Source organism: Bos grunniens, chromosome 10 (assembly GCF_055505025.1).
Source record: "Bos grunniens cultivar Pamir isolate PY7600 chromosome 10, Bosgru_T2T1.0, whole genome shotgun sequence".
NCBI classification, from domain to species: Eukaryota; Metazoa; Chordata; class Mammalia; order Artiodactyla; family Bovidae; genus Bos; species Bos grunniens.
The window spans coordinates 35,178,701-35,199,117 of record NC_141174.1 but is presented as its reverse complement, the minus strand read 5'-3'; the positions used below and the strand labels follow the sequence as shown (position 1 = coordinate 35,199,117).

At 42.6% G+C, this 20,417-nt stretch overlaps 2 long non-coding RNA genes across 3 annotated transcripts in view; both read left to right on the top strand.

Annotated features, from left to right (window-relative positions):
- Positions 1-6,978, top strand: part of LOC147364305 (uncharacterized) — a 75,115-nt gene extending 68,137 nt beyond the window's left edge. Inside the window, exon 4 of one of the 2 annotated variants that reach the window (XR_015134347.1) lies at positions 6,141-6,978. This is a non-coding gene — a long non-coding RNA (uncharacterized LOC147364305). The other variant, XR_015134346.1, reaches the window with a different exon arrangement.
- Positions 1-20,417, top strand: part of LOC147364302 (uncharacterized) — a 156,917-nt gene that overhangs the window by 72,651 nt on the left and 63,849 nt on the right. The window lies entirely within an intron of this gene.

Sequence of the window (20,417 nt, the reverse complement as noted above, 5' to 3'; positions counted from 1 at the left end):
AAATGCCCCCCAGTCATGCTGCAAGTATTCCATTCCCCAAGCAACACTTTTATGCCCCTTCTGCAACTCTGACTCTGCACACGCTGAGCTCACTGAAAGGCCCTTCCTGTTCTTCCACAAAACAGCCTCCTCAGAAACTGAAGTAAAGCCTCACCTCCTTTGTAAAGCCTCCCTGGTTCTCCCACTCAGTAAGCCCCCTTTCCGGGGCTTCTGTGGCTCCCCCTTCATGCCTTCCACCCACTCATCTCCTCTCTGTTTACACGTCTCCTTCACTTTCTGAACTGGTTGTTTTTTAAGGATGGAGACTTATTTCCCCAGATCCTGGTACTCAGAAGGTGCTCAGTAAATTTTCATTGAACACGGATAATATGAGTGATGGTTTGTGACAATATGTGGTTACCTCTGAAATCCATCTGGGATGCAGCCAAGGACAATCTTCTGCCTTCTCCTTCTTCATTTTCCCCTTCCCCTCTTCCTGCTGCTTCTTCTTCTCTACCCTCTTCCTGCTCCTCCTCACTATTAGTCTTATTAATTAGAAATAGTGAAAATTATTAATAGTAGGATTTTATAGAAGGACCTACTTTCTCTAGGTATTATTCTAGGCCCCTTAGAGATAGCTTCTCCTTTAATCTTCAAAATTGTCTAGCAAGATGGATTTTCTCTAGCTGTTTTACTGCTGAGGAAGCTAACATTGAGAGACATTGAGTAACTTTCCTTAAGGAGCAATAGCAAGGAGATGGGATTAGAACCAACCCTATTTGACTCCAGATTTCATAGCCTTTTTCTCCCTGTTTTCATTTGGAGGCACCTTTCCCCTTCTTATGATTTTTAGGGATCACATGTCTTCCTCACCATCCCTGACCTCCCTTTTTCTCTTCCTTCCTTACCATTTTACCCAGAGGCTAGTTCTGGGCTGTCCACCACTAGGGCCTACCCTCTGTGGTTCAAGACTCACAAGTTGTCCCCAGCATCCTCCGGCCATTGAAGAGTCACTTTTTACTTGGTTCTAATCCCATTCGCGGAGAAGGCAATGGCACCCCACTCCAGTACTCCTGCCTGGAAAATCCCATGGACAGAGGAGCCTGGTAGGCTGCAGTCCATGGGGTCGCTAAGAGTCGGACACGACTGAGCGACTTCACTTTCCCTTTTCACTTTCATGCATTGGAGAAGGAAATGGCAACCCACTCCAGTGTTCTTGCCTGGAGAATCCCAGGGATGGGGGAGGCTGGTGGGCTGCCGTCTATGGGGTCGCACAGAGTCGGACACGACTGAAGTGACTTAGCAGCAGCAGCAGCAATCCCATTCGAGGTAAGAATAAACTAATCTGAGAAGGAAACCAGCTCCTGTGTACCAATGGGAAAAGCCAGACTAGGTTCTCAGGACTCCTGCTTTCCTTCAAAAGAACACGTGGGAATTTAACAGGGGCTTCCTGAGGACATTGCTGTGTTTGTTGTTCAACACAGATGGGGTGAGGTGAATGGTGGCAATGGGGGTTGAGGGGGGAAGGCTGCAAGGGAGCCACTGCTCAGAGAGGTGTTTGAGGATTCAGGAGGCTCAGGCCACAGTGCCAGAGGCTGCCTACCTGGCTTATGTGCAGAGCAGGTTCAACTTATCCTATTTAAATTTTATTCCAAAAACAAATATATACTAATTAAAGGAAACTTGGAAAATTCAGCAACCACAAGGAAAAGATATCACTCATACACCTGCCATGGTGGATGCACCTGAAAACATTTTATGCATGCACCTCTCTGCACACATGCTCACTCTTTCCATTTATGAAAATGAGCTGGTTCTCTGTGTAAGTTTCATGTTACTGAACAGTATTTCTCCACGTCATTTGATATGCACTCACAGTACTGTGTGGTCACTTGCTGGACATGGTTTTGGTATGGTCTCCGTGATTAGAAATGAAGGAGTGGGGAAGACAGGGATGCAGAGGCAAAGGAGGACACACCTGAGACGACCGCACCACTTGCCCTGCAACTGGCTCAGACACTGCAAGTCAGGACGAGAGGGAGCTGCAGCGGCGGCTTTCAGGCCACCTCAGTCACTTCCCCAAGGTCACAGAGCCATGAGTGGCTACTGCCTGGGGTGACTGGGTGCTCTGTCTCGTAGGACTGTTGAAGGTGTCACAAGTATCCCCCTGGAGCAGGGAGAGAGGAAGCATCTCTCCCCTTATGCCTTATGCTCCCAGTAGTCAGGTATTACACGATAGATGTTCATTCTCGTGCACTTCTGGGTGGTTCTTGTCTGAGCCATGCTTCTTGGTCAGACAAAACTCAGGGTGGGACATGAGTCCCACCCCTTGGGTAGGGGTGCTGCTGGCAGGTTGCACCTGCATGATCTGTTCAAAATCTATGCAGAACTGGTTGCCACTGCTGTGGATGGATAAGAAGTGAGGCAGAGACTTGAAAGTTGTGTACAGAAAGTACCCTGTACATTTGGACTAGAACTCAAATCTGACTGGCTCCGGATAAACATCCCATGCAGCTAAGATTTCTTTTATTTCTAAAGACTTTTCTGAACTGTGGTGCTTCAAAGCTTATACTCGTAACATTGTAGCCCAGGGGGCAGGTTGCCATGACTGTTCTTACTTCGGTCGGGTGCTGTCTCTAGACAATCCCTGTGGCCAAGGAGGCATGACCTGTAAAATGACAGTGGCTTTCCTTTAATCATATTTAGAGTTTAGTGAAAAGCATGTTCCTCAGAAGACAAAACAGTAAACGTCCAATTAGATCACAGTTAATAATGATGCATATATCAAAACTTCCTTCGTACAGAGCTCAAAGTGCTGTAAGTTTTATTTAAAGCTCAGTCTTCAGGGGAACTCGATGAGGACATTATGTAGAAAATGTTTCATAAAATGAAAATAGTTCCCCTTTGGAAGAAAGCCTCTGAAACATCTGTAGGATCTCTCCTGTTTCTCCTTTCCACCAAGTTCACAGAAAAAATACATTGAATATTGTATTAGGGCTTCCCTCATAGCTCAGTTGGTAAAGAATCTGCATCTGCAATGCAGGAGACCCTGGTTCAATTCCTGGATCAGGAAGGTCTGCTGGAGAAGGGATAGGCTACCCACTCCAGTATTCTTGGACTTTCCTTGTGGCTCAGCTGGTAAAGAATCCGCCTGCAATGCAGGAGACCTGGGTTCGATCCCTTGGTTGGGAAGATCTCCTGGAGAAGGGAACGGCTACCCACTCCAGTATTCTGGCCTGGAGAATTCCATGGACTGAGTCCATGGGGTCACAAAGAGTTGGACATGACTGAGCGACTTTCACTTTCACTGCATCTGGAAGGCTGGCAGAGTTGGTTCTTTGTGAACCAAACTGGAAAGGCATTTCAGAGACAGACTTAAAAATACTTTTAGTGGCTGTTTCCCACAGTAGCCTTCCAAGATAGATTCAATTCAGTGTTGTCTAGTGGATGCAAAGTTGAATGAGATGCAAAGCAATTATCCCACTAAATGGACTGGGACAGTCTAACCAAAGGGTGCTGGCCTATTTCAGCATCTCCTTGCCCTTGGGTTAAAGGTGTGTCTGAGCTTCCTCTTCCTGGGCCCTTTGTTCGTATCCAGAGCTTCTTTGGGTAGGGCATAGGCAAACTCAAAATCCTCTTGTCTGTTTTAAATTGGACCTTTAATCTCATCCTTTGTTCCTGGTTGATTTTGCTGCAGAAACCAAGAGAAGCAGGTGGTTTCGAGTAGTGTGGTTGCTTTTGATATTATGAAAGGCTATGATCAAAACAACTCTGCACACCTAGTTTCAAACAGGCCTACTTTTCCTAAGCCCATCCCAAGTTATGTATGTGTATATGCGAGTATGTGTGTGTGCGTATTAGTCGCTCAGTTGTGTTTGAGTCTTTGCGACCCCATGGACTGCAGCTCGCCAGGCTCCTCTGTCCATGAAATTCTCCAGGCAAGAATACTGGAGTGAGTTGCCTTTCCCTTCTCTAGGGATATGTGTGTATATACACACACATATACATGTACATAAATCTACCTCAGCAAGGATAGCTACACTCAGATTTGTGTTTTGGATGGATTTAAATAATTTCCTCAAATAAAAGTACATTTGCTTTCAAATGCACTTTATTCTTTTTTTCTCCTCCTCCTCTCCCTCTTGCTTTTTGGTGCTGGAGCTCACAGGTTTTGAAGTGCTTGGTGTTACACCCATTTGAACTGTGTGTTCTGAGCTAGGTTTTCCTCTTCCTTATCTCAGTATTTGCTTCTTGACTCCATATTTTGCATTTCTGTCTCCCTGGGTTATTTTTTTTATCCATCTAGGCCTTTCTCCAGAAAATTTGTTATAGAGCAGAAAGAAAAAAAGTGATGATTTGGGATGTGAATTTAGGGAAAAGAAGTTTCGAGTTCAGAATAAGAAAATATTAAGCAAGGAATGGGTGATGAGAAATCCTGGAACATGGGATAATTTTTGGCATTTTTCCCTAGAAGAGGTTGAGAATCAGAGTGTTGGCCCCAGCTCTAACTCCCAGTTCAGTGATCTATCTCATTTTGGTAGCTTGAAATCAACCATTGTGAAGGTATTTACACCATGGAAATTGACACACATAACAAGCCTCTCTGGAGGCTTGTTAAATTTTTACCAGAGAATCTTGGGCGCTCCCACCGAGGGCTTACTTTATTACAGCTGGGAGGCCTGGATTATAATGTCTTCATAATAGATTTTATGCAGAAGGCTCATTTATTCCATTTCCCTTCCCCATATCAGATTGCACTGGCTGAGATGCCAAAGGCTCTGAGAACCCAGTCCTTATCTAAGCTGTTCTGTCTGCTTGGAACTCTGCACCCCCCATCCCTACCACCCACCCAGAGAGCAGCATGGCTCACATTCCCTCCTCATTTTCCAGTTTTTGCTCAAAACTCAACATCTCAAAGAGGCCTTTCCAGACTCCTCGTTTATCCCTGCCACCGCACTTCCTGGACCTCTTACTCTGTGCTTTGTTTTCATTTTCCATGTTCCTTAACCCTCTTCTCACACACTATACACTTTGTTTATTTCTCGTGTTTAATATGTGTGTCCCGTTCTGGGATGTAAGTTCCTTCACCTCAGTGATCTTTGTTTTTTTCACTGATATTTCCCAAGCAACTAGAACGCTGTCTGACACATAGTACGTGCTGAATAAATGTTTGTTGAATGAATTGAACAAATGAGTCATCCTGCCTCTAAACAAATTGTTGGGAGTTTATAGAATGGCAATGAAGCCCTGGTCCATGGTGTCCCTGTCCCTTTCTGAAGGAGGTGCCCCTAGGAATTCCACAGGGGATGGGCTGGAGTCCTCATATCTGGAAGAGGTTGCCTGAGGATGGTGGGAGAAACAGTTTATTGGCTCTGCCCTGTGGCCATGACCAAGAGGATGTTGTGAAGGAGACTAATTCCCTCATCACCTTTCTGCAGGCCAAGTAGACAGCAACGATCATCAGTATTCCCAATTTTGGGTCCAATCAGCTGACCTGTGCTCTGCACGTCTGCCAGCCCTGTGAGCTCTCTGAGAGTCACCTGTCCTCTCTGGTCCTGACCTCCTTCCCAGCATCTGCAACATTTTCCCCCAGACCCACCTCAGGACTGTTGTTGCCTCTGCATGAGCCACTGTATGGTTATTACCTTTGTGTATTTGCCGGAGGTTCTGCTGCAAAAAATAGACACAGGACAACCTCACCAAGTGGAGGAAGAAGCTTCCAAAGGAGACAGACTCCACGGCCAGATGCCAGCCTCTGGCCCTCCTGCCCAGCTGGCTTAGGGCAGATCTCCTCTGGGCAGCAATGCTGTTACACTGTGTTTACACGATGCGTCAACCCAAAGACAGATCGCCAACTGACGGACTCGAAGACACTTGCGCCTCCCTCTTTGGGGAGAAAAGAAACAGGGCAGTGAGGTTCTTTTTTGTTTGTTAGAGCAGAAAGTATAGAATGGTAACTTAGTCTTCTAATCTGCAAAATAATGATAAGTTGGTTTTATTTCATGGGATTTTCACTAAGCTCAAAGAGATAATACCTAGGAAAGTTGTACTTTAGGAGTACAAAACAGCTTGCAAAGAAGAAGACATTTGTACTGAGTGCAATAAGTTTCTTATTTAAAAAATGGCCACATTTTCTGATCTCAGATTAATTTTTTTTCCAGGAATTACCTTCATAAGGAGGGAAGGAAGGGAGGAAGAAGAGAATGAAGGAAGTAAACAATGATATGGAAAGAAAAGGAAAAAGATAATAACAAGAAACAGAACAGGCTGCCTTAGATCGTCTGCCTTTGTGTACCACATTAATATATTTCTGTTATTAAAAAGAGGGTTAAAATGCCCCTCAGTCTTGGTTAATGGCATGATTATGTCACAAAAAAGCCACCGTTCTTTGGAAATAAAATGCTATTCTTTTAAAGACAAAGGATTCCTATAGCACTAGGAAAAATCAGCCACTATCTAGTACCTGGAAAATGAGAATCATTTGCATGGAAGTAAACAATTGACTTCCAAAGAGATGCTTCTGCGATTGAAGATAAACCCTAGGGATTGTAAAGTTTTATGTGTTCATAAAATGCCCAGTTGTAGTGAGGTTTTATAGAGAAAACTGTAAGTGGCTAAGAAGAATCAATATCAGTTTACCTATCCATCCATCCATCCATCCTTCCATTCACCCATCCACCCATCCATCATGTTTAAGAGCAGGGACCCTGAATCAGACTTACAGTGTGAATTTCACCTCCACTACGCAATAACTGCATGATCTTGAGCATGTTCCTTAATCTCTTAATGAAGTTTACTTGTTTATAAAATAGAAATAATATTAGTACCCACCTTATACCATTGGTCTGAGGATTAAATGAGTTAATATACAAAAATAGAGTCTGGCAGATAATAAACACTATATATGGTAGCTATTATTCGTTGAACCAATATTTATAGAATCCTGCTATGTACTAGTCAAACTTTCCCCTTTCAATAAATTTTCATCTACAAGAAAAATTCTCATGGTTACAGAGTATTTATGTAATATATATGGATATACAGTAGTCTCTCTTTATCCATGAGGAAGACATTTCAATGCCCCCAGTGGATTCCTGAAACCATGGATAGTACCAAACCCTATATGTACTGTTTTTTCCTATACATGCATACCTATGATAAAGTTTAATTTATAAATTAGGCAAAGGAAGAAATTAACAATAATAATAAAATAGAATATGTTGAAACAATATACTAGAGTAAAAGTTATGTGAGAGTGGTCTTTCTCAAAGTATCTTATTGTACAAATTTAAAGCCTTTTCCCAAATTGTATGCCATTTCTGGGTAACCAAAATTCTGATAATCACTGGCAGATAGATGTGAGTTTGTCAGATAAATGTGGAAAACGATTTAGACAATTTCCAAGATTTCTATGTCAGATACCTCTTAAGCATTATTTCAGATCCTCTTAGCCTCATCCGTGTCTTATTTTGGCCACTTCTGCGGGGACCATCAGGGAGAGCTCCGACCAGCTTCATGTGGGTGCAGCAAGCCATGCCTCGCTTCAGGCCCACTTTCTGCATCTCTCACCACCCACCCCAGAGATTTGTTATTGATGCCTCAGGTTGGGATTCCTCAGATACCAGCTAGGTTCATAGGTTGCATCTTGCAGAACATTTCATGCCTCCTCCTCCCCGTTTCAGGTGGCAAACTCCATAATGAACCCTTCACCCCACCCCCATCCTTCTACCTGGGATCAGACTTCCCTATTTTTGAGCTTTCATCTCAGGCTCTGCTTTGTGGGGAAGTTGGGTTGGGAAATCCTTTTCAGTATAAAATGTAAATTTTCTGCCTGATTTTCCCCGTGATTGCACAGAGGAAAGAAGGCAGAAATCAAGAGTTCTTAAATTGGGGTAGGTGGATAAGACTTCAGGGAGTCTAAAAACTCTAAAATTGAATGCAAAATTGCACGTGTGCATATTTTTTCCTGGGGAGGATCCATAGAATTCATCAGATTATCAAAGTAAGCAATCAATAACATAGAAGAGGGAGAAGGAAGGAAAGGAGAAGTTTGTGTCCTAAGGCGGTATTTGAGAGAGAGGATAGAGATGGGCACCATGGTGCAGACTTCCAGGTAGTGGAGTGTGATGGCACCAGGGAGAGGAAAAGGGTGAAAAAAATAGGAAATAGGAGTAAGTGGTGTGAAAAAATAAAAATGCAATTAAGTAAAATTTAGAGACCTGACTGGGACAGCACCACGTCTGGCAAGCAGAGAGTAGCTCCAAGGAATTGTTCAAGATAGAAACCTTTTATAGGCAGAAGAGGCACAGGAGTGAATTATTTTCAGCTTAAGTAACCTTCCTGTGGGGGATGGGAGGGAGCTATGTGGCAGATTTCCTCACTGATGCTGACCAGAAAGTTCCAGACTGACCGGTTCAGACTACATTTCTGGGGGAAGTTGTAAAGGCAATTAGATTAGATATTAAGTCTTGGTTTACTGATATGGGCCTTAGCACAAGTGAGTCCATTTAGGGCCTGTTCTTTCTTTTATTAACAATGGAAAACACAGTTCTGTGGTTTTACTGCTGGACCTAGGTTGGAAACTGTCTCTGGCATTCAGGTTTTCACTCCCTATTCAGATAGTCCCTACTAAACATCTATATCAGAACCCTCCCATTTTCTGCAACCAGAACCTCAGTGTCCTGATTTGTCAAAGAAATTTTTAAAGAACTTCCAGCAAGAAAATTCTTGCATCCTCTGATTCATGTCCCTGAAGTTTGACTTCTAGTGGCTTTTACCGTAGGTACACCTAGCATTGTCTGGTTTTGCCGAGTGTAGAGGAACCCTAGCCCAGTCCTCAGCTAGGGGCCCTATCCAGCCCCCATCAACAGAAGTATCACGCTAGAATAAAAATTATGTTAATTGAATTTTGAGAGTTTGTGCCTTTGGGGCAGGTGGCCAGAGAGTCAAAATTTAATTTACACACTGATAAGAGTTGAAAAGTGATACCTTCTAATGAACAAAATGTCTACAACTGATATGGCTTGATATTAGCATTACATGTTCATCATATTAGCATATAGTTAGAAGGCTGGATAGATTCCATTGAAGCAGAAGTTTCTCTCCATTTTGGGTTTGCTTTGACGTTTATAGGTATTACGACAGACTTGAAAGTAGTAACTAGAATCTGGTTAAAAACTCACGTTTGGCCCTTTCCTATAGGTTGGTTTATATCTTTTGACTGGCGGGAGCCCTAAAGAATGAGAAGGGCAATCTACTGTTTGTAATCGCAACTCACAATGGCCTTGGCTGGAAGATCCTGGTTTGGGGAGGACTAAGTTTTCTCCCTTTCTCCTCCTTGAAATGTGAGGCCTCGCTCAACAGCTTTAGGCTGGACAGATGTCTTTAAGCTTCACAGGACTGTTTAGAAACTAAAATTTCTTTTCATAATGCGACCAAACCGTTGTGACTGACTTCTGACACCACCACAATTGACAGTTTGTTTTAGCCTCAGTTTTCTTCGGCCATCCCAGTTTTCCCCCATCTTCTGTTAAGGGAATAAGGTCACAATCAGAGATATGTGTGTGTGTAGTTAGCAAGTGTGTGCATGCACAATTACTCTGAATTTTACACAAACGTTCATAGCAGCACTGTTCACATTAGCTGAAAATGGAAGCTGTCCAAATATCCATCAATGAAAGAATGGATAAACAAATTATGGTATATATATGTACAATGGAATATTACTTAGCCATAAACAGAAAAGAAGTACTGATACTTGCTACAACATGGTTGAATCTTAAAAACATTAAGCTAAGTGATAGAGGCCAGACACAAAAGGACAAATGGTTCATGATTCCATTTATACAAAATAACTAGAATAGGTAAAGCCACAGAGACATAAACCAGATTGGTGGTTGTTAGGAGGTGGAGAGAGCATGGGAATGGGGAGTGATTGCTTAATGGGTATGGAGTTTTCTACTGGGATGATGAAAGGTTTTGGAATTTGCTATAGGTGGTACATGCATAGTGAGTGAGCTATGTCATTTCAGTCATGTCTGATTCTTTGCAACCCCATGGACTGTACCCCACCAGACTCCTCTGTTCACGGGATTCTCCAGGCAGGAATACTCAAGTGGGCTGCTGTGCCCTCCTCCAGGGTGTCTTCCAGCTCAGGGATCAAACCTGCATCTCTTAGTCTCCTGAATTGGCAGATGGGTTCTTTATCACTAGTGCCAGTGGGGAAGCCCCACATACATAGCCCTGTGGATAAACTAAATGTCAGTGTACTGAAGACTTTAAATGGTTAATTTTACATTATGTATATTTCATCTCAATAAGAAAGAAAACCAGGTTACTCTGAATGCAATGTGGACGCTGCTGGAAGGATAGGTTTCAAGGCTATTGCAATAGTCCAGGTGAGAAACTGTGATAGCTTCAATGAAGGAGTTGGCTATGAAGGTTGAAAGGCATGTATGGACTCAAGGGATATTTAGAGATAACTGTAAGAGACTAATGACTAATCCTCACATCACAAGAGCCCCAGTGTAGTATCAAAATAAAAAGCAAATAGGAGTTTCCCTGGGCTGTTCCACTTGAATTTTTTGCTTTATGTTCCTAGAATTCCTTGATTTTGTAGGTACATGTACAGTAAAAAAATACTGGAGAAAGAAATGGCAACCCACTCCAGTGTTCTTGCCTGGAGAATCCCAGGGATGGGGGAGCCTGGTGGGTTGCCATCTATGGGGTCACACAGAGTCGGACACGACTGAAGTGACTTAGCAGCAGCAGTACAGTAAAATATGTTATATTGGCAGCCATTGTGCTGCTATGCCATTGTGGAGAATTGTCGGCTTTGTGCAGGAGACAGCTTGTGTATTGGTTACTTTTTTCTTATTGTGTCTGAGAAGCCTCCTGGAAGGGAGGAGCAGAGATATCAGAGAACCACCCAGCCCTGGGTGGGGTCACACACCCCTTAGGAGGCTAACAGTATGTGCTTTGATGTGTAATTGGCACACAGGAGTCAATAAGCTTGTTGAAACCAAATGGAAAAATCTATGACATGTTTCCCTGAGCACTCTCAAGAAAGTACAAATAAAAGAGAAATCATTAAATTGGCCTAGGGATTGTAATTAGGCTAGGTGAATTCCCTGCCTCTCTCATCCCCATATTGAGCCTCTCCAAGATTAGCTTTGGGGTATTTATTTATTTGTTTTCCACAATAGGAGACACTTGTCTTGGGTATTTCTGTCTTTATTGTAGGAAGAGTCAGGTTAATGAGGTACTGATTGGCAATGGGACAGTCTAGCAGAGCACATTAATCTGAATGTATCAGGTTTGAAATTGTTGTTCAAAGGTCCTCTCCCTTTGAACCTCCCTATCTTATCATCTTTCTTTAGGGTAAAGATGATTATTTTTTAGAAAAATCTCCAAAGCAGGGAAGGCCCCACTGAGTGTTTTTATCATGAGTTAATCTCCTTCCTGGGAGACGAATGGCCCTCTGGGTAGACCTTGCCGTTAATACCATCCTGAGTGTACAATTATCTTCTAATAAGCATAGTCTCCATCATTATTGCTTAATAGCTTAATTGTATTACCTAGGATGAAGGCTGTCCTGGGCCTAGTCAAAGACAGTTCAGACAGTCTGAGGTTTCCTGTTGGAAGAGCTGGTTGCCTGGAGCGGGACAACACCCTCGGAGATGGTGTGATGAATGGTCATCTGTCTCAAGGCCCCTAGGCCTGCTCTGTCTGTAGAGCACTTAGCTCTCAGCCTGAGGGTTGGTGTTTCTAAGGGCACTGTCCCCTGCCTCAGGTGGACTGAAGTCGGAACAAATGGGAGGACTGAGTTCAGTCCTGACATGTATTTAACAAATGCTGTGTGGTGGGGTTTGGAGAAGAAAATGGCAACCCACTCCAGTGTTCTTGCCTGGAGAATCCCAGGGACAGGGGAGCCTAACGGGCTGCCGTCTATGGGGTCGCACAGAGTCGGACACGACTGAAGCGACTTAGCAGCAGTGTGGTGGGGTTAGGGTTGCACAATGACACAAACCAGAAACCAGCAGTGAAACCTAAGCAGACTTAGGAAACAACACGGCAGGAGAGGGATTTTCAGAGTCTATCTTTGAAAACGTTAGAGAAAAACAAAATTTTTTTTTCTTTTAATTTTTTAAATTGTTTAAGTCATGGATGAATAAATCATAATTATAAAAATTTCAGTTACCACAGATGTAGCTGTTTATTTGTGTCCACTACCAAGATAGAGGTCATCCTTCACTAAGCCTGACCCACACCACCCTGATAATTTCACTAAGAATAGAACTCCTGAACAAAATGGAATTGTTTGTATATTACGCATGCATTGAAGCAATTTGGGCCTGGCTTGAATTCACCACAAGCCGAATGTTTCATTCAAAAATTTTGTGTTATTCCACATTAAAGGCCCTTGGCTTAATGCTGGCATAGGATTTTGTAAGATCCTGCAGCTTTTAAAAGAATATTGATGTTATGAAAAATCTAATGACATGGTTAGACCATACAGCGGTTAAAATTTAAATGGAGAAAGCACTCTCTGAGGTCAAAAAGACACACATAATGGCATCCTGGCTCTGGGAACTGGAGCAGGAATTTGGGGGTCATCTGCTCTGACCTCACCCAACTTTATGGGTGAGGAAACTGAGGTCTTTTGATGAAGATTCTAGACACCGACACTTCAGCTGAACATTTATTATCTTTGATATTTTAAGTGGTCGTGTTAAGTTGCTTCAGTCTTGTCTGATTCTTTGCAATCCCATGAACTGTAGCCTGCCAGGCTCTTCTGTCTATGGGATTCTCCAGGCAAGAATACTGGAGTGGGTTGCTATTTCCTTCTCCAGGGGATCTTCCTGATCCAGGGATCGAACCCACATCTCTTATGTCTCCTGCATTGACAGGCGAGTTCTTTACCACTAGCGCCACCCAGGAAGCCCAAAGTGGTGCTTTTTGTCAATCAAGTCAATTTTTGTTTTTAACCTTCTGATCAATACACTGTTGACCTGCTTATTTATAATAATAAAACCCTGCTATTTATTCCACAAACATAACTTGAAAACCCATTGTTGCCAGGACCTGGGGAGACCAAGGTCAGGAGCCCAGGTCTTCCCCTTTGAGGAGCCCACCAGGTACACAGTGATAATATGAAGTCCCGTAATAAAGACAACAGTAAATGCCTTCCTATGTGTATGCTTTTGTAGCTTTTCTCCCTCTCCCTGTCTTCAATCCTCTTCCCTTTCCTTTCCATCCCTCATATTACCCTTTGTGGCGTAACTACTTTTACAGACTACTCTATCCCGTACTGATTTCTCCCATGTCTCTGTCATGCTCACAGTTAAGATGCTTTACAAGTTGATTATTGTATCAGTCAGGATAGGCTAAGTTACTCTTGGGTAACAAATGGACTCTAAGTCTCTGTGGTTTGGCATAATAAAAATATGCTTCTCATTCATACTCAATCTTCTATGTTAACAGGGAGCCTCTGTTGCGGCCAATGAGGGGTCTTGCCTGACAGAGGCTGTATCCTGAAGTGTACTTCCATGACAAAGGCCATCAGGGAAGGACGATTGGAGTTGGGCACCGGTAGTTAAATATTTTCACTGAAAAAATGATATCCAACATTTCTATTTACATTCCATTGCCTGAAATCAGTTACTTGGCTGTACCTCACTTCTAGGGGCTGGAGACATAAAATCCTTCCTTGTGTGTGGAAGGAGAATCTGAATATTTATGAACATGTAAATGACAATCAGAATTACATAGTTCTTATTGCTCTGCTAGTATCTCCAGTATGTTGAATTTACTTTATCAAATTGTAAGAATTTTGAAGGTAGAGGTCTGTGTCCTTATTATTTTGTAAAACCATAGTGTCCAGCAGAGGGCACAAAACCAGACACGTAATACATTTTTATTTGACTTGAGATTTTGTGAAATTCTGATTAATTAAACCCAGTTTATTTTTCCTTCAGATTCTGGCTTTAATGGATGGATTAAAAGCTTTAGAGAAATTGAAGGCTCTGGCTCAGTTCATATTCCTTGCTGGCAGAGCCTAGTGAGGGGCTTTCAAGCAGGAACCTGAACCCATGGAGGCCTTTCCAATTCTCAGACCTGTCTAAGTGTCCCCAGAGATCATCACTCATGTACCACCACTCTCGGACACAATCATTTGTTCAGCTTATAACAAACCAGGCAAGTGACATCCCACATTTATCAAGTATCAGCGGGAGTGCACATACCAGATGACCACTGAGATTCTTTCTGAGATTCTTCAGTTTTTCTTAAGGAAGGCGGTGGTGAGATAGAGTCTGTGCCTATCCACTGGCTGGAAGATCCCGGAGCCCCAGGGCCAGAGTCAGAGACTCAGCTTCATGATTCACCTGTGTGTCAGGCTTTTGAGACCCCTCTGTGCTTAGACCCATCTACCTAGGCCTGTTCAAAGTCACCTGATCCCTGAACTCCTGCCTCACCTCTGATCTGTAATGCCTCCTCAAATTGTAGGTGCTTCAGACTGACCAATCATTCAGTGCTTTTTCAAGCTACCTCTAAGTTTTCGTTCAACATTTATTTTCAGGAGGTTGCACGGGGGAGCATGGAGAAACAGGGTGACATTGGCATTCAAATTGTCCTCCATTGCTCCACAAATTCAGTTCTGGCCCGGTATCAGTTACCTAGTGCCAACATAGTACTATGTAACAAAATATCCCCAAATGGTGGCTCAAAACATTAGCCATTTTTTATTTCCTGTGAGTATTGGGATAGCTGGGCTCATTCATGCATCAGTTCAGCTAATGGGTCAGAAGAAGGCCACTTGGACTGGGGTGGCCATGCCTGGGACTGCTGAGTTCTCCTCCCTGGATCTGTCTCATGTGCACATGTCCCGTACATGCCCCTGGAGTGCTAGTTCAGGTGTCGTCTCAGACTGGCCTGCACATATTCTCAGGATCATCACAGAGAAACAAGAGAGGAAGCAGAAAAGCTCAAACATTTTGTGATACCTCTATAAGTGTCAGTTTGTTACGGTCCCACTGGCTAAAGAAAGTCACATGATTCAGCTCAGGGTTACAGTGGACGGGGGTCTACAAGTTATAGGAAAAAGAGATATTCATTGGTCTATCACAGTCCCCAGATGTGCCTATGGCACACTGCTAAACTATACCCTACAATGATCAGGATCTCAGAAGCAGGTTTATTGTGGAAAGAAAATTTTATGCTGCTGCAGTACATTCGGGAAATGACTAGGATTTCACCGTGGGTGACTGAGAGCTAGCTGGGATGACAGGACACAGGACAGGGACTGAGACCACTGGACACTCTTATTTCGTTTACATTCAAGACCTGGCTCTTCTGAATGAATGGAGCTCTCTTGTTCAGCGATATGGAGTTGGTCATGAGCATTATCATAGTCGTGCATTTGCAGATAGATGGCAAAACAGATGTCTTTCCTTTTGCTAGGACTTGAATTTACACAGGAAGGGCAGGGAGTGCAAAGTTTTCCACATTACGGCTTTATCCCCGGAGGAGATGCCGTCAGTTTTGGAGAGCCAAATAATGTCCTCAGTCAGAATTCAAGAGCCACTAAAATGATGTAACGCAAACAGTGTTTTATCAAAGGCCACAGAAACCAATTTATATGCTGTGCCTTTCTGATCCTCTCTACCTTTCTAACCACAGGAGATAAATGACAAATATTATTAAGATATTACTTAGTTTCAGAGGGAGCCTGGAACCTCTTCAACACTGCATCTATATCCTATTATAAAACTTCTCTTTAATATACTAGGAAACATGGGTGGTTTTTTTTTTAATAGTTTTTGGAGTCTGGAAAGAAATGTCTCGTTTAAAGTGAGTTCCTTATCTCATCTGGACTGGGACCTGCGCGACAGCTAGGCGTGCCACATTAACTGCATCGCACATGCAGTGCCAGGGGCAAGCAGGCTGTTGCTTAACAAGGATACATGATAGCTAATTGCACTTTAGGCCATTGGTTTGTCACTGTGACAGTGCCAAGAAACAGTTTCAAAAGCAAAGCAATGAGGCCAAATCTGATTTACTTATGAGCCTGAAAATCGTAAACCAGCCTGCTCCCCAGCAATATGACATTCCCGAGGATTTTGGCCTGTGCCGTAGCATATCGTGTGCTCTGTTAGATGACTGAAATCTGTGTCTGGAATATATTATGGATTCTTGATGTCAATCATCAATGGTCATAATCCTCCAATGCACTGGCTTTGTCTTTCCCTACATTCTGCATCAATAGTCTGTAGAGACAAAGCTTGCCTGCTGGGGAAGGCAATGTTTAACCTCCCTAATTAATGGATTTGAATGAAAGAACATCTCCAAGGTGCTCAGAAGGAAAAGATTCTAAGGCGATTTACTCATCGCTCTTTTGAAATGCTTTGCCTGCTGGTGTATAATTTGCAAGTACATAAGGAAGTGAATGGTGAATGCTCAAAATATAATATTCAGAGCTCATCTATTTATGTTTGTATTTATTAAGTTCTTTGTAAGTCTCAATTTAGCAGATGTCTTCTGGCTCAAAATAAAGCTCTTCATGAGGGAGTCAGTGTGGCTGTTCAACAAAAGTCACATTATCATTTGAGTACAAATATTTGCAAAATAGAACAAACTGGAAAATTGAAGGAAAAAAATACCCACTGGAATTTGTGAGTCATTAAATTCTCATGTGCATGACATATTGTGAAAAACTTTGTTCAGTCTTTGGGTCAAAGGATCCTTTCCCTCCTCCTTTCTTGGCTTTTGATGCTAATAAAAAACTTTATGGGAATGTGTGTGTGTGCATGTACACGCGCGCATATTCACAAGCCTTCTCATGCTGCCTGCAAATCTTCATATGAGAATATGTTTCTGGAGGATGTTATAATGTGTTTGCATGTCATGTTCCAAGGTCCAAAGAGTACATGGAAAGGTCACTGGTCCAAGGACACGCTTTACCTCTGAAGGAGTACCATGTCTTTGTGCCCATGACAGCCTGCTCTTCACCCAGGGCCAAGCCCTTGCTCCCTAGTTAAGCTCCTGTTTGTGTCTTAAAACATCTTTCCAGTGTCTACCTCATTCCTCTCCTCTGAACTCGCTCCTTCCTTTTTGCCATTAAATGCCATTCTGTTACTGCACACATGGCGTTTGGGTTATCCCAGTTCTTAATTCTGGTTTTAGCTCAAGATGTTGACTTTCAGATGTCTAGCAGCTCCATATTCTGTAACCTGTGGACTGTCTTGTCTTACCCCTGCATTTATTTGAGGCCTGGGAGGTCCCTGCTTTTTAAGGAGGTGAATTCAGGTGGAATATAACACCAAGATTATCTTTACAAATCTCTCTACGGCTTCAGCCTTTCCTAGCTAGTTATGTTCCCCCCAAATGAAAGTTCTTTGCTAATATGCAATAATGCTTCCACCAAGAAAAGGATCTAAAATTTTTTTCACATGATTTATATTTTTAGCCTCTGTTACATTTAGAGCTAAGGATTCTGCAAGTTTATTACCCACTGTGTAAATTAATACTTACTTTTACTTCCTCTAAGATATCATCCTTCAAGGCCTGGTTCTGGAATTCTGAGACTTTGGGCCTTGGTGACTCCTTCATCACTTTTCTGGATTTATCAGTGTAATTGAGTTTCCCTCAATCTTTGAGTTTCTGGATTTGAGAATCTCACTATTACTATTTGATAGTGCTCCTACTTGTGGATACAGGTATGACTGGGGAGACAGATGCCTGTTCAACAATTCTTTTTGCAGGGTATTCAGAAAGGAATTGCTTTTAGTTAAAGTTACCATGAGCAGGAAATGCCTCTGAATTTCAGTCTCTTCACTATCCTCTCTGAATAAGCCCCCATGTCTCACATCCAAGTTTCCTATACAGTTAGATTCTTTCCCTTTGTCCTGAATGTTGTTATGCAGTTTATATTGTCTAATACTGTTTTTATCCTATTGAAGCATTTTCTTTTCCTGAACTGCCAATTGTTTTCTCTGTATAGGTATGTTTAATTGGGGAATTTACATCTTGTGACTCATACAAGAGGAGATATGAAGTAGTTCAGTTCACTTCAGTCACTCAGTCATGTCTGACTCTTTGGGACCCCATGGACTTGCAGCATGCCAGGCTTCCCTGTCCATCACAAACTCCCGGAGCTTGCTCACACTCATATCCATTGAGTCGGTAATGCCATAGAAACATCTCATCATCTGTCATCCCCTTCTCCTCCCACCTTGGATCTTTCCCAGCATCAGGATCTTTTCTAGTAAGTCAGTTCTTCTCATCAGGTGGCCAAACTATTGGAGCTTCAGCTTTAGCTTCAGGCCTTCCAATGAATATTCAGGACTGATCTCCTTTACGATTGACTTGTTTGATCTCCTTGTAGTTCAAGGGACTCTCAAGAGTCTTCTCTAACACCACAGTTCAAAAGCATCAATTCTTTGGTGCTCAGCTTTCTTTATAGTCCAACTCTCACATCCATACATGACTACTGGAAAAACCATAGCTTTGACTGGATGGACCTTTGCCGGTAAAGTAATGTCTCTGCTCTTTAATATGCTGTCTAGGTTGGTCATAGCTTTTCTTCCAAGGAGCAAGCATCTTTTAATTTCATGGCTGCAGTCACCATCTGCAGTGATTTTGGAACCCAAGAAAATAAAGTCTGTCACTGTTCCCATTGTTTCCCCATCTATTTGCCAGATCCCATGATCTTCGCTCTTTGAATATTGAGTTTTAGCCAGCTTTTTCACTCTCCTCTTTGACTTTCATCAAGAGGCTCTTTAGTTCCTCTTTGTTATCTGCCATAAGGATGGTGTCATCTGCATATCTGAGGTTATTGATATTTCTCCCAGCAATCTTGATTCTAGCTTGTGCTTCATCCAGCCCAGCATTTCTCATGATGTACTCTGCATTTAAGTTAAATAAGCAGGGTAACAATATACAGCCTTGATGTACTCCTTTCCTGATTTGGAACCAGTCTGTTGTTCCATGTCTAGTTTTATCTGTTGCTTCTTGACCTGCATACAGATTTCTCAGGAGGCAGGTAAGGTGGTCTGGTATTCCCATCTCTTTAAGAATTTTTTCACAGTTTGTTGTGATCCACAGTCAAAGGCTTTCAGTTCAGTTCAGTTCAGTCACTCAGTTGTGTCTGACTCTTTGTGACCCCATGGACTGCAGCACACCAGACCTCCCTGTCCATCACCAACTCCTGGAGTTTACTCAAACTCATGTCCATTGAGTTGGTGATGCCATCCAACCATCTCATCCTCTGTCATCCCCTTCTTCTCCTGCCTTCAATCTTTCCCAACATCAGGGTATTTTCAAATGAGTCAGCTCTTTGGATCAGGTGGCCAAAGTATTGGAGTTTCAGCTTCAACATCAGTCCTTCCAATGAATACCTAGGACTGATTTTTAGGATGGACTGGTTGGATCTCCTTGTAGTCCAAGGGACTCTGAAGAGTCTTCTCCAACACCACATTTCAAAAGCATCAATTCTTCTGCACTCAGCTTTCTGTATAGTCCAACTTTCACATCCATACATGACTACTGGAAAACCTTGACTAGACGGACCTTTGTTGGTCAAGTAATTACTAGTCATTAACTAAGTAATGTCTCTGCTTTTTAATATGCTGTCTAGGTTGGTCATAACTTTCCTTCCAAGGAGTAAGTGTCTTTTAATGTCACAGCTGCAGTCACCATCTGCAGTGATTTTGAAGCCCCCCAAAATAAAGTCAGCCACTGTTTCTACTATTTCCCCATCAATTTGCCATGAAGTGATGGGACCGGATGCCATGATCTTGGATTTCTGAATGTTGAGTTTTAAGGCAACTTTTTCATTCTCCTCTTTCACTTTCATCAAGAGGCTCCTTAGTTCTTCTTCACTTTCTGCCATAACTGTGGTGTCATCTGCATATCTGAGGTTATTGATATTTCTCCCGGCAGGTAAGGTGGTCTGGTATTCTCATTTCTTTAAGAATTTTTCACAGTTTGTTGTGATCCACACAGTCAAAAGCTTTGGTATAGTAATAATGCAAAAGTATATGTTTTTTTGGAAATCTCTTGCTTTTTATATGATCCAACAGATGTTAGCAATTTGATCTCTGGTTCCTCTGCCTTTTGTAAATCCAGCTTGAACATCTGGAAGTTTTTGGTTCATGTACTATTGATGCCTGGCTTGGAGAATTTTGAGCATTACTTTGCTATCATGTGAGATGAGTGCAATTGTGTGGTAGTTTGAACATTCTTTGGCACTGCCTTTCTTTGGGATTGTAAAACTGACCTTTTCTAGTCCTGTGGCCACTGCTGAGTTTTCCAAATTTGCTCACATATTTGGGAAGTAGGCAGTTGGACATTAAGATCAAGGGCTCAAAGGTGAGATCACAGGTGGAAATACAAAGTTAGATTCATCAGCATCAGATGCTATTGTGGCCATGGAAATGAAC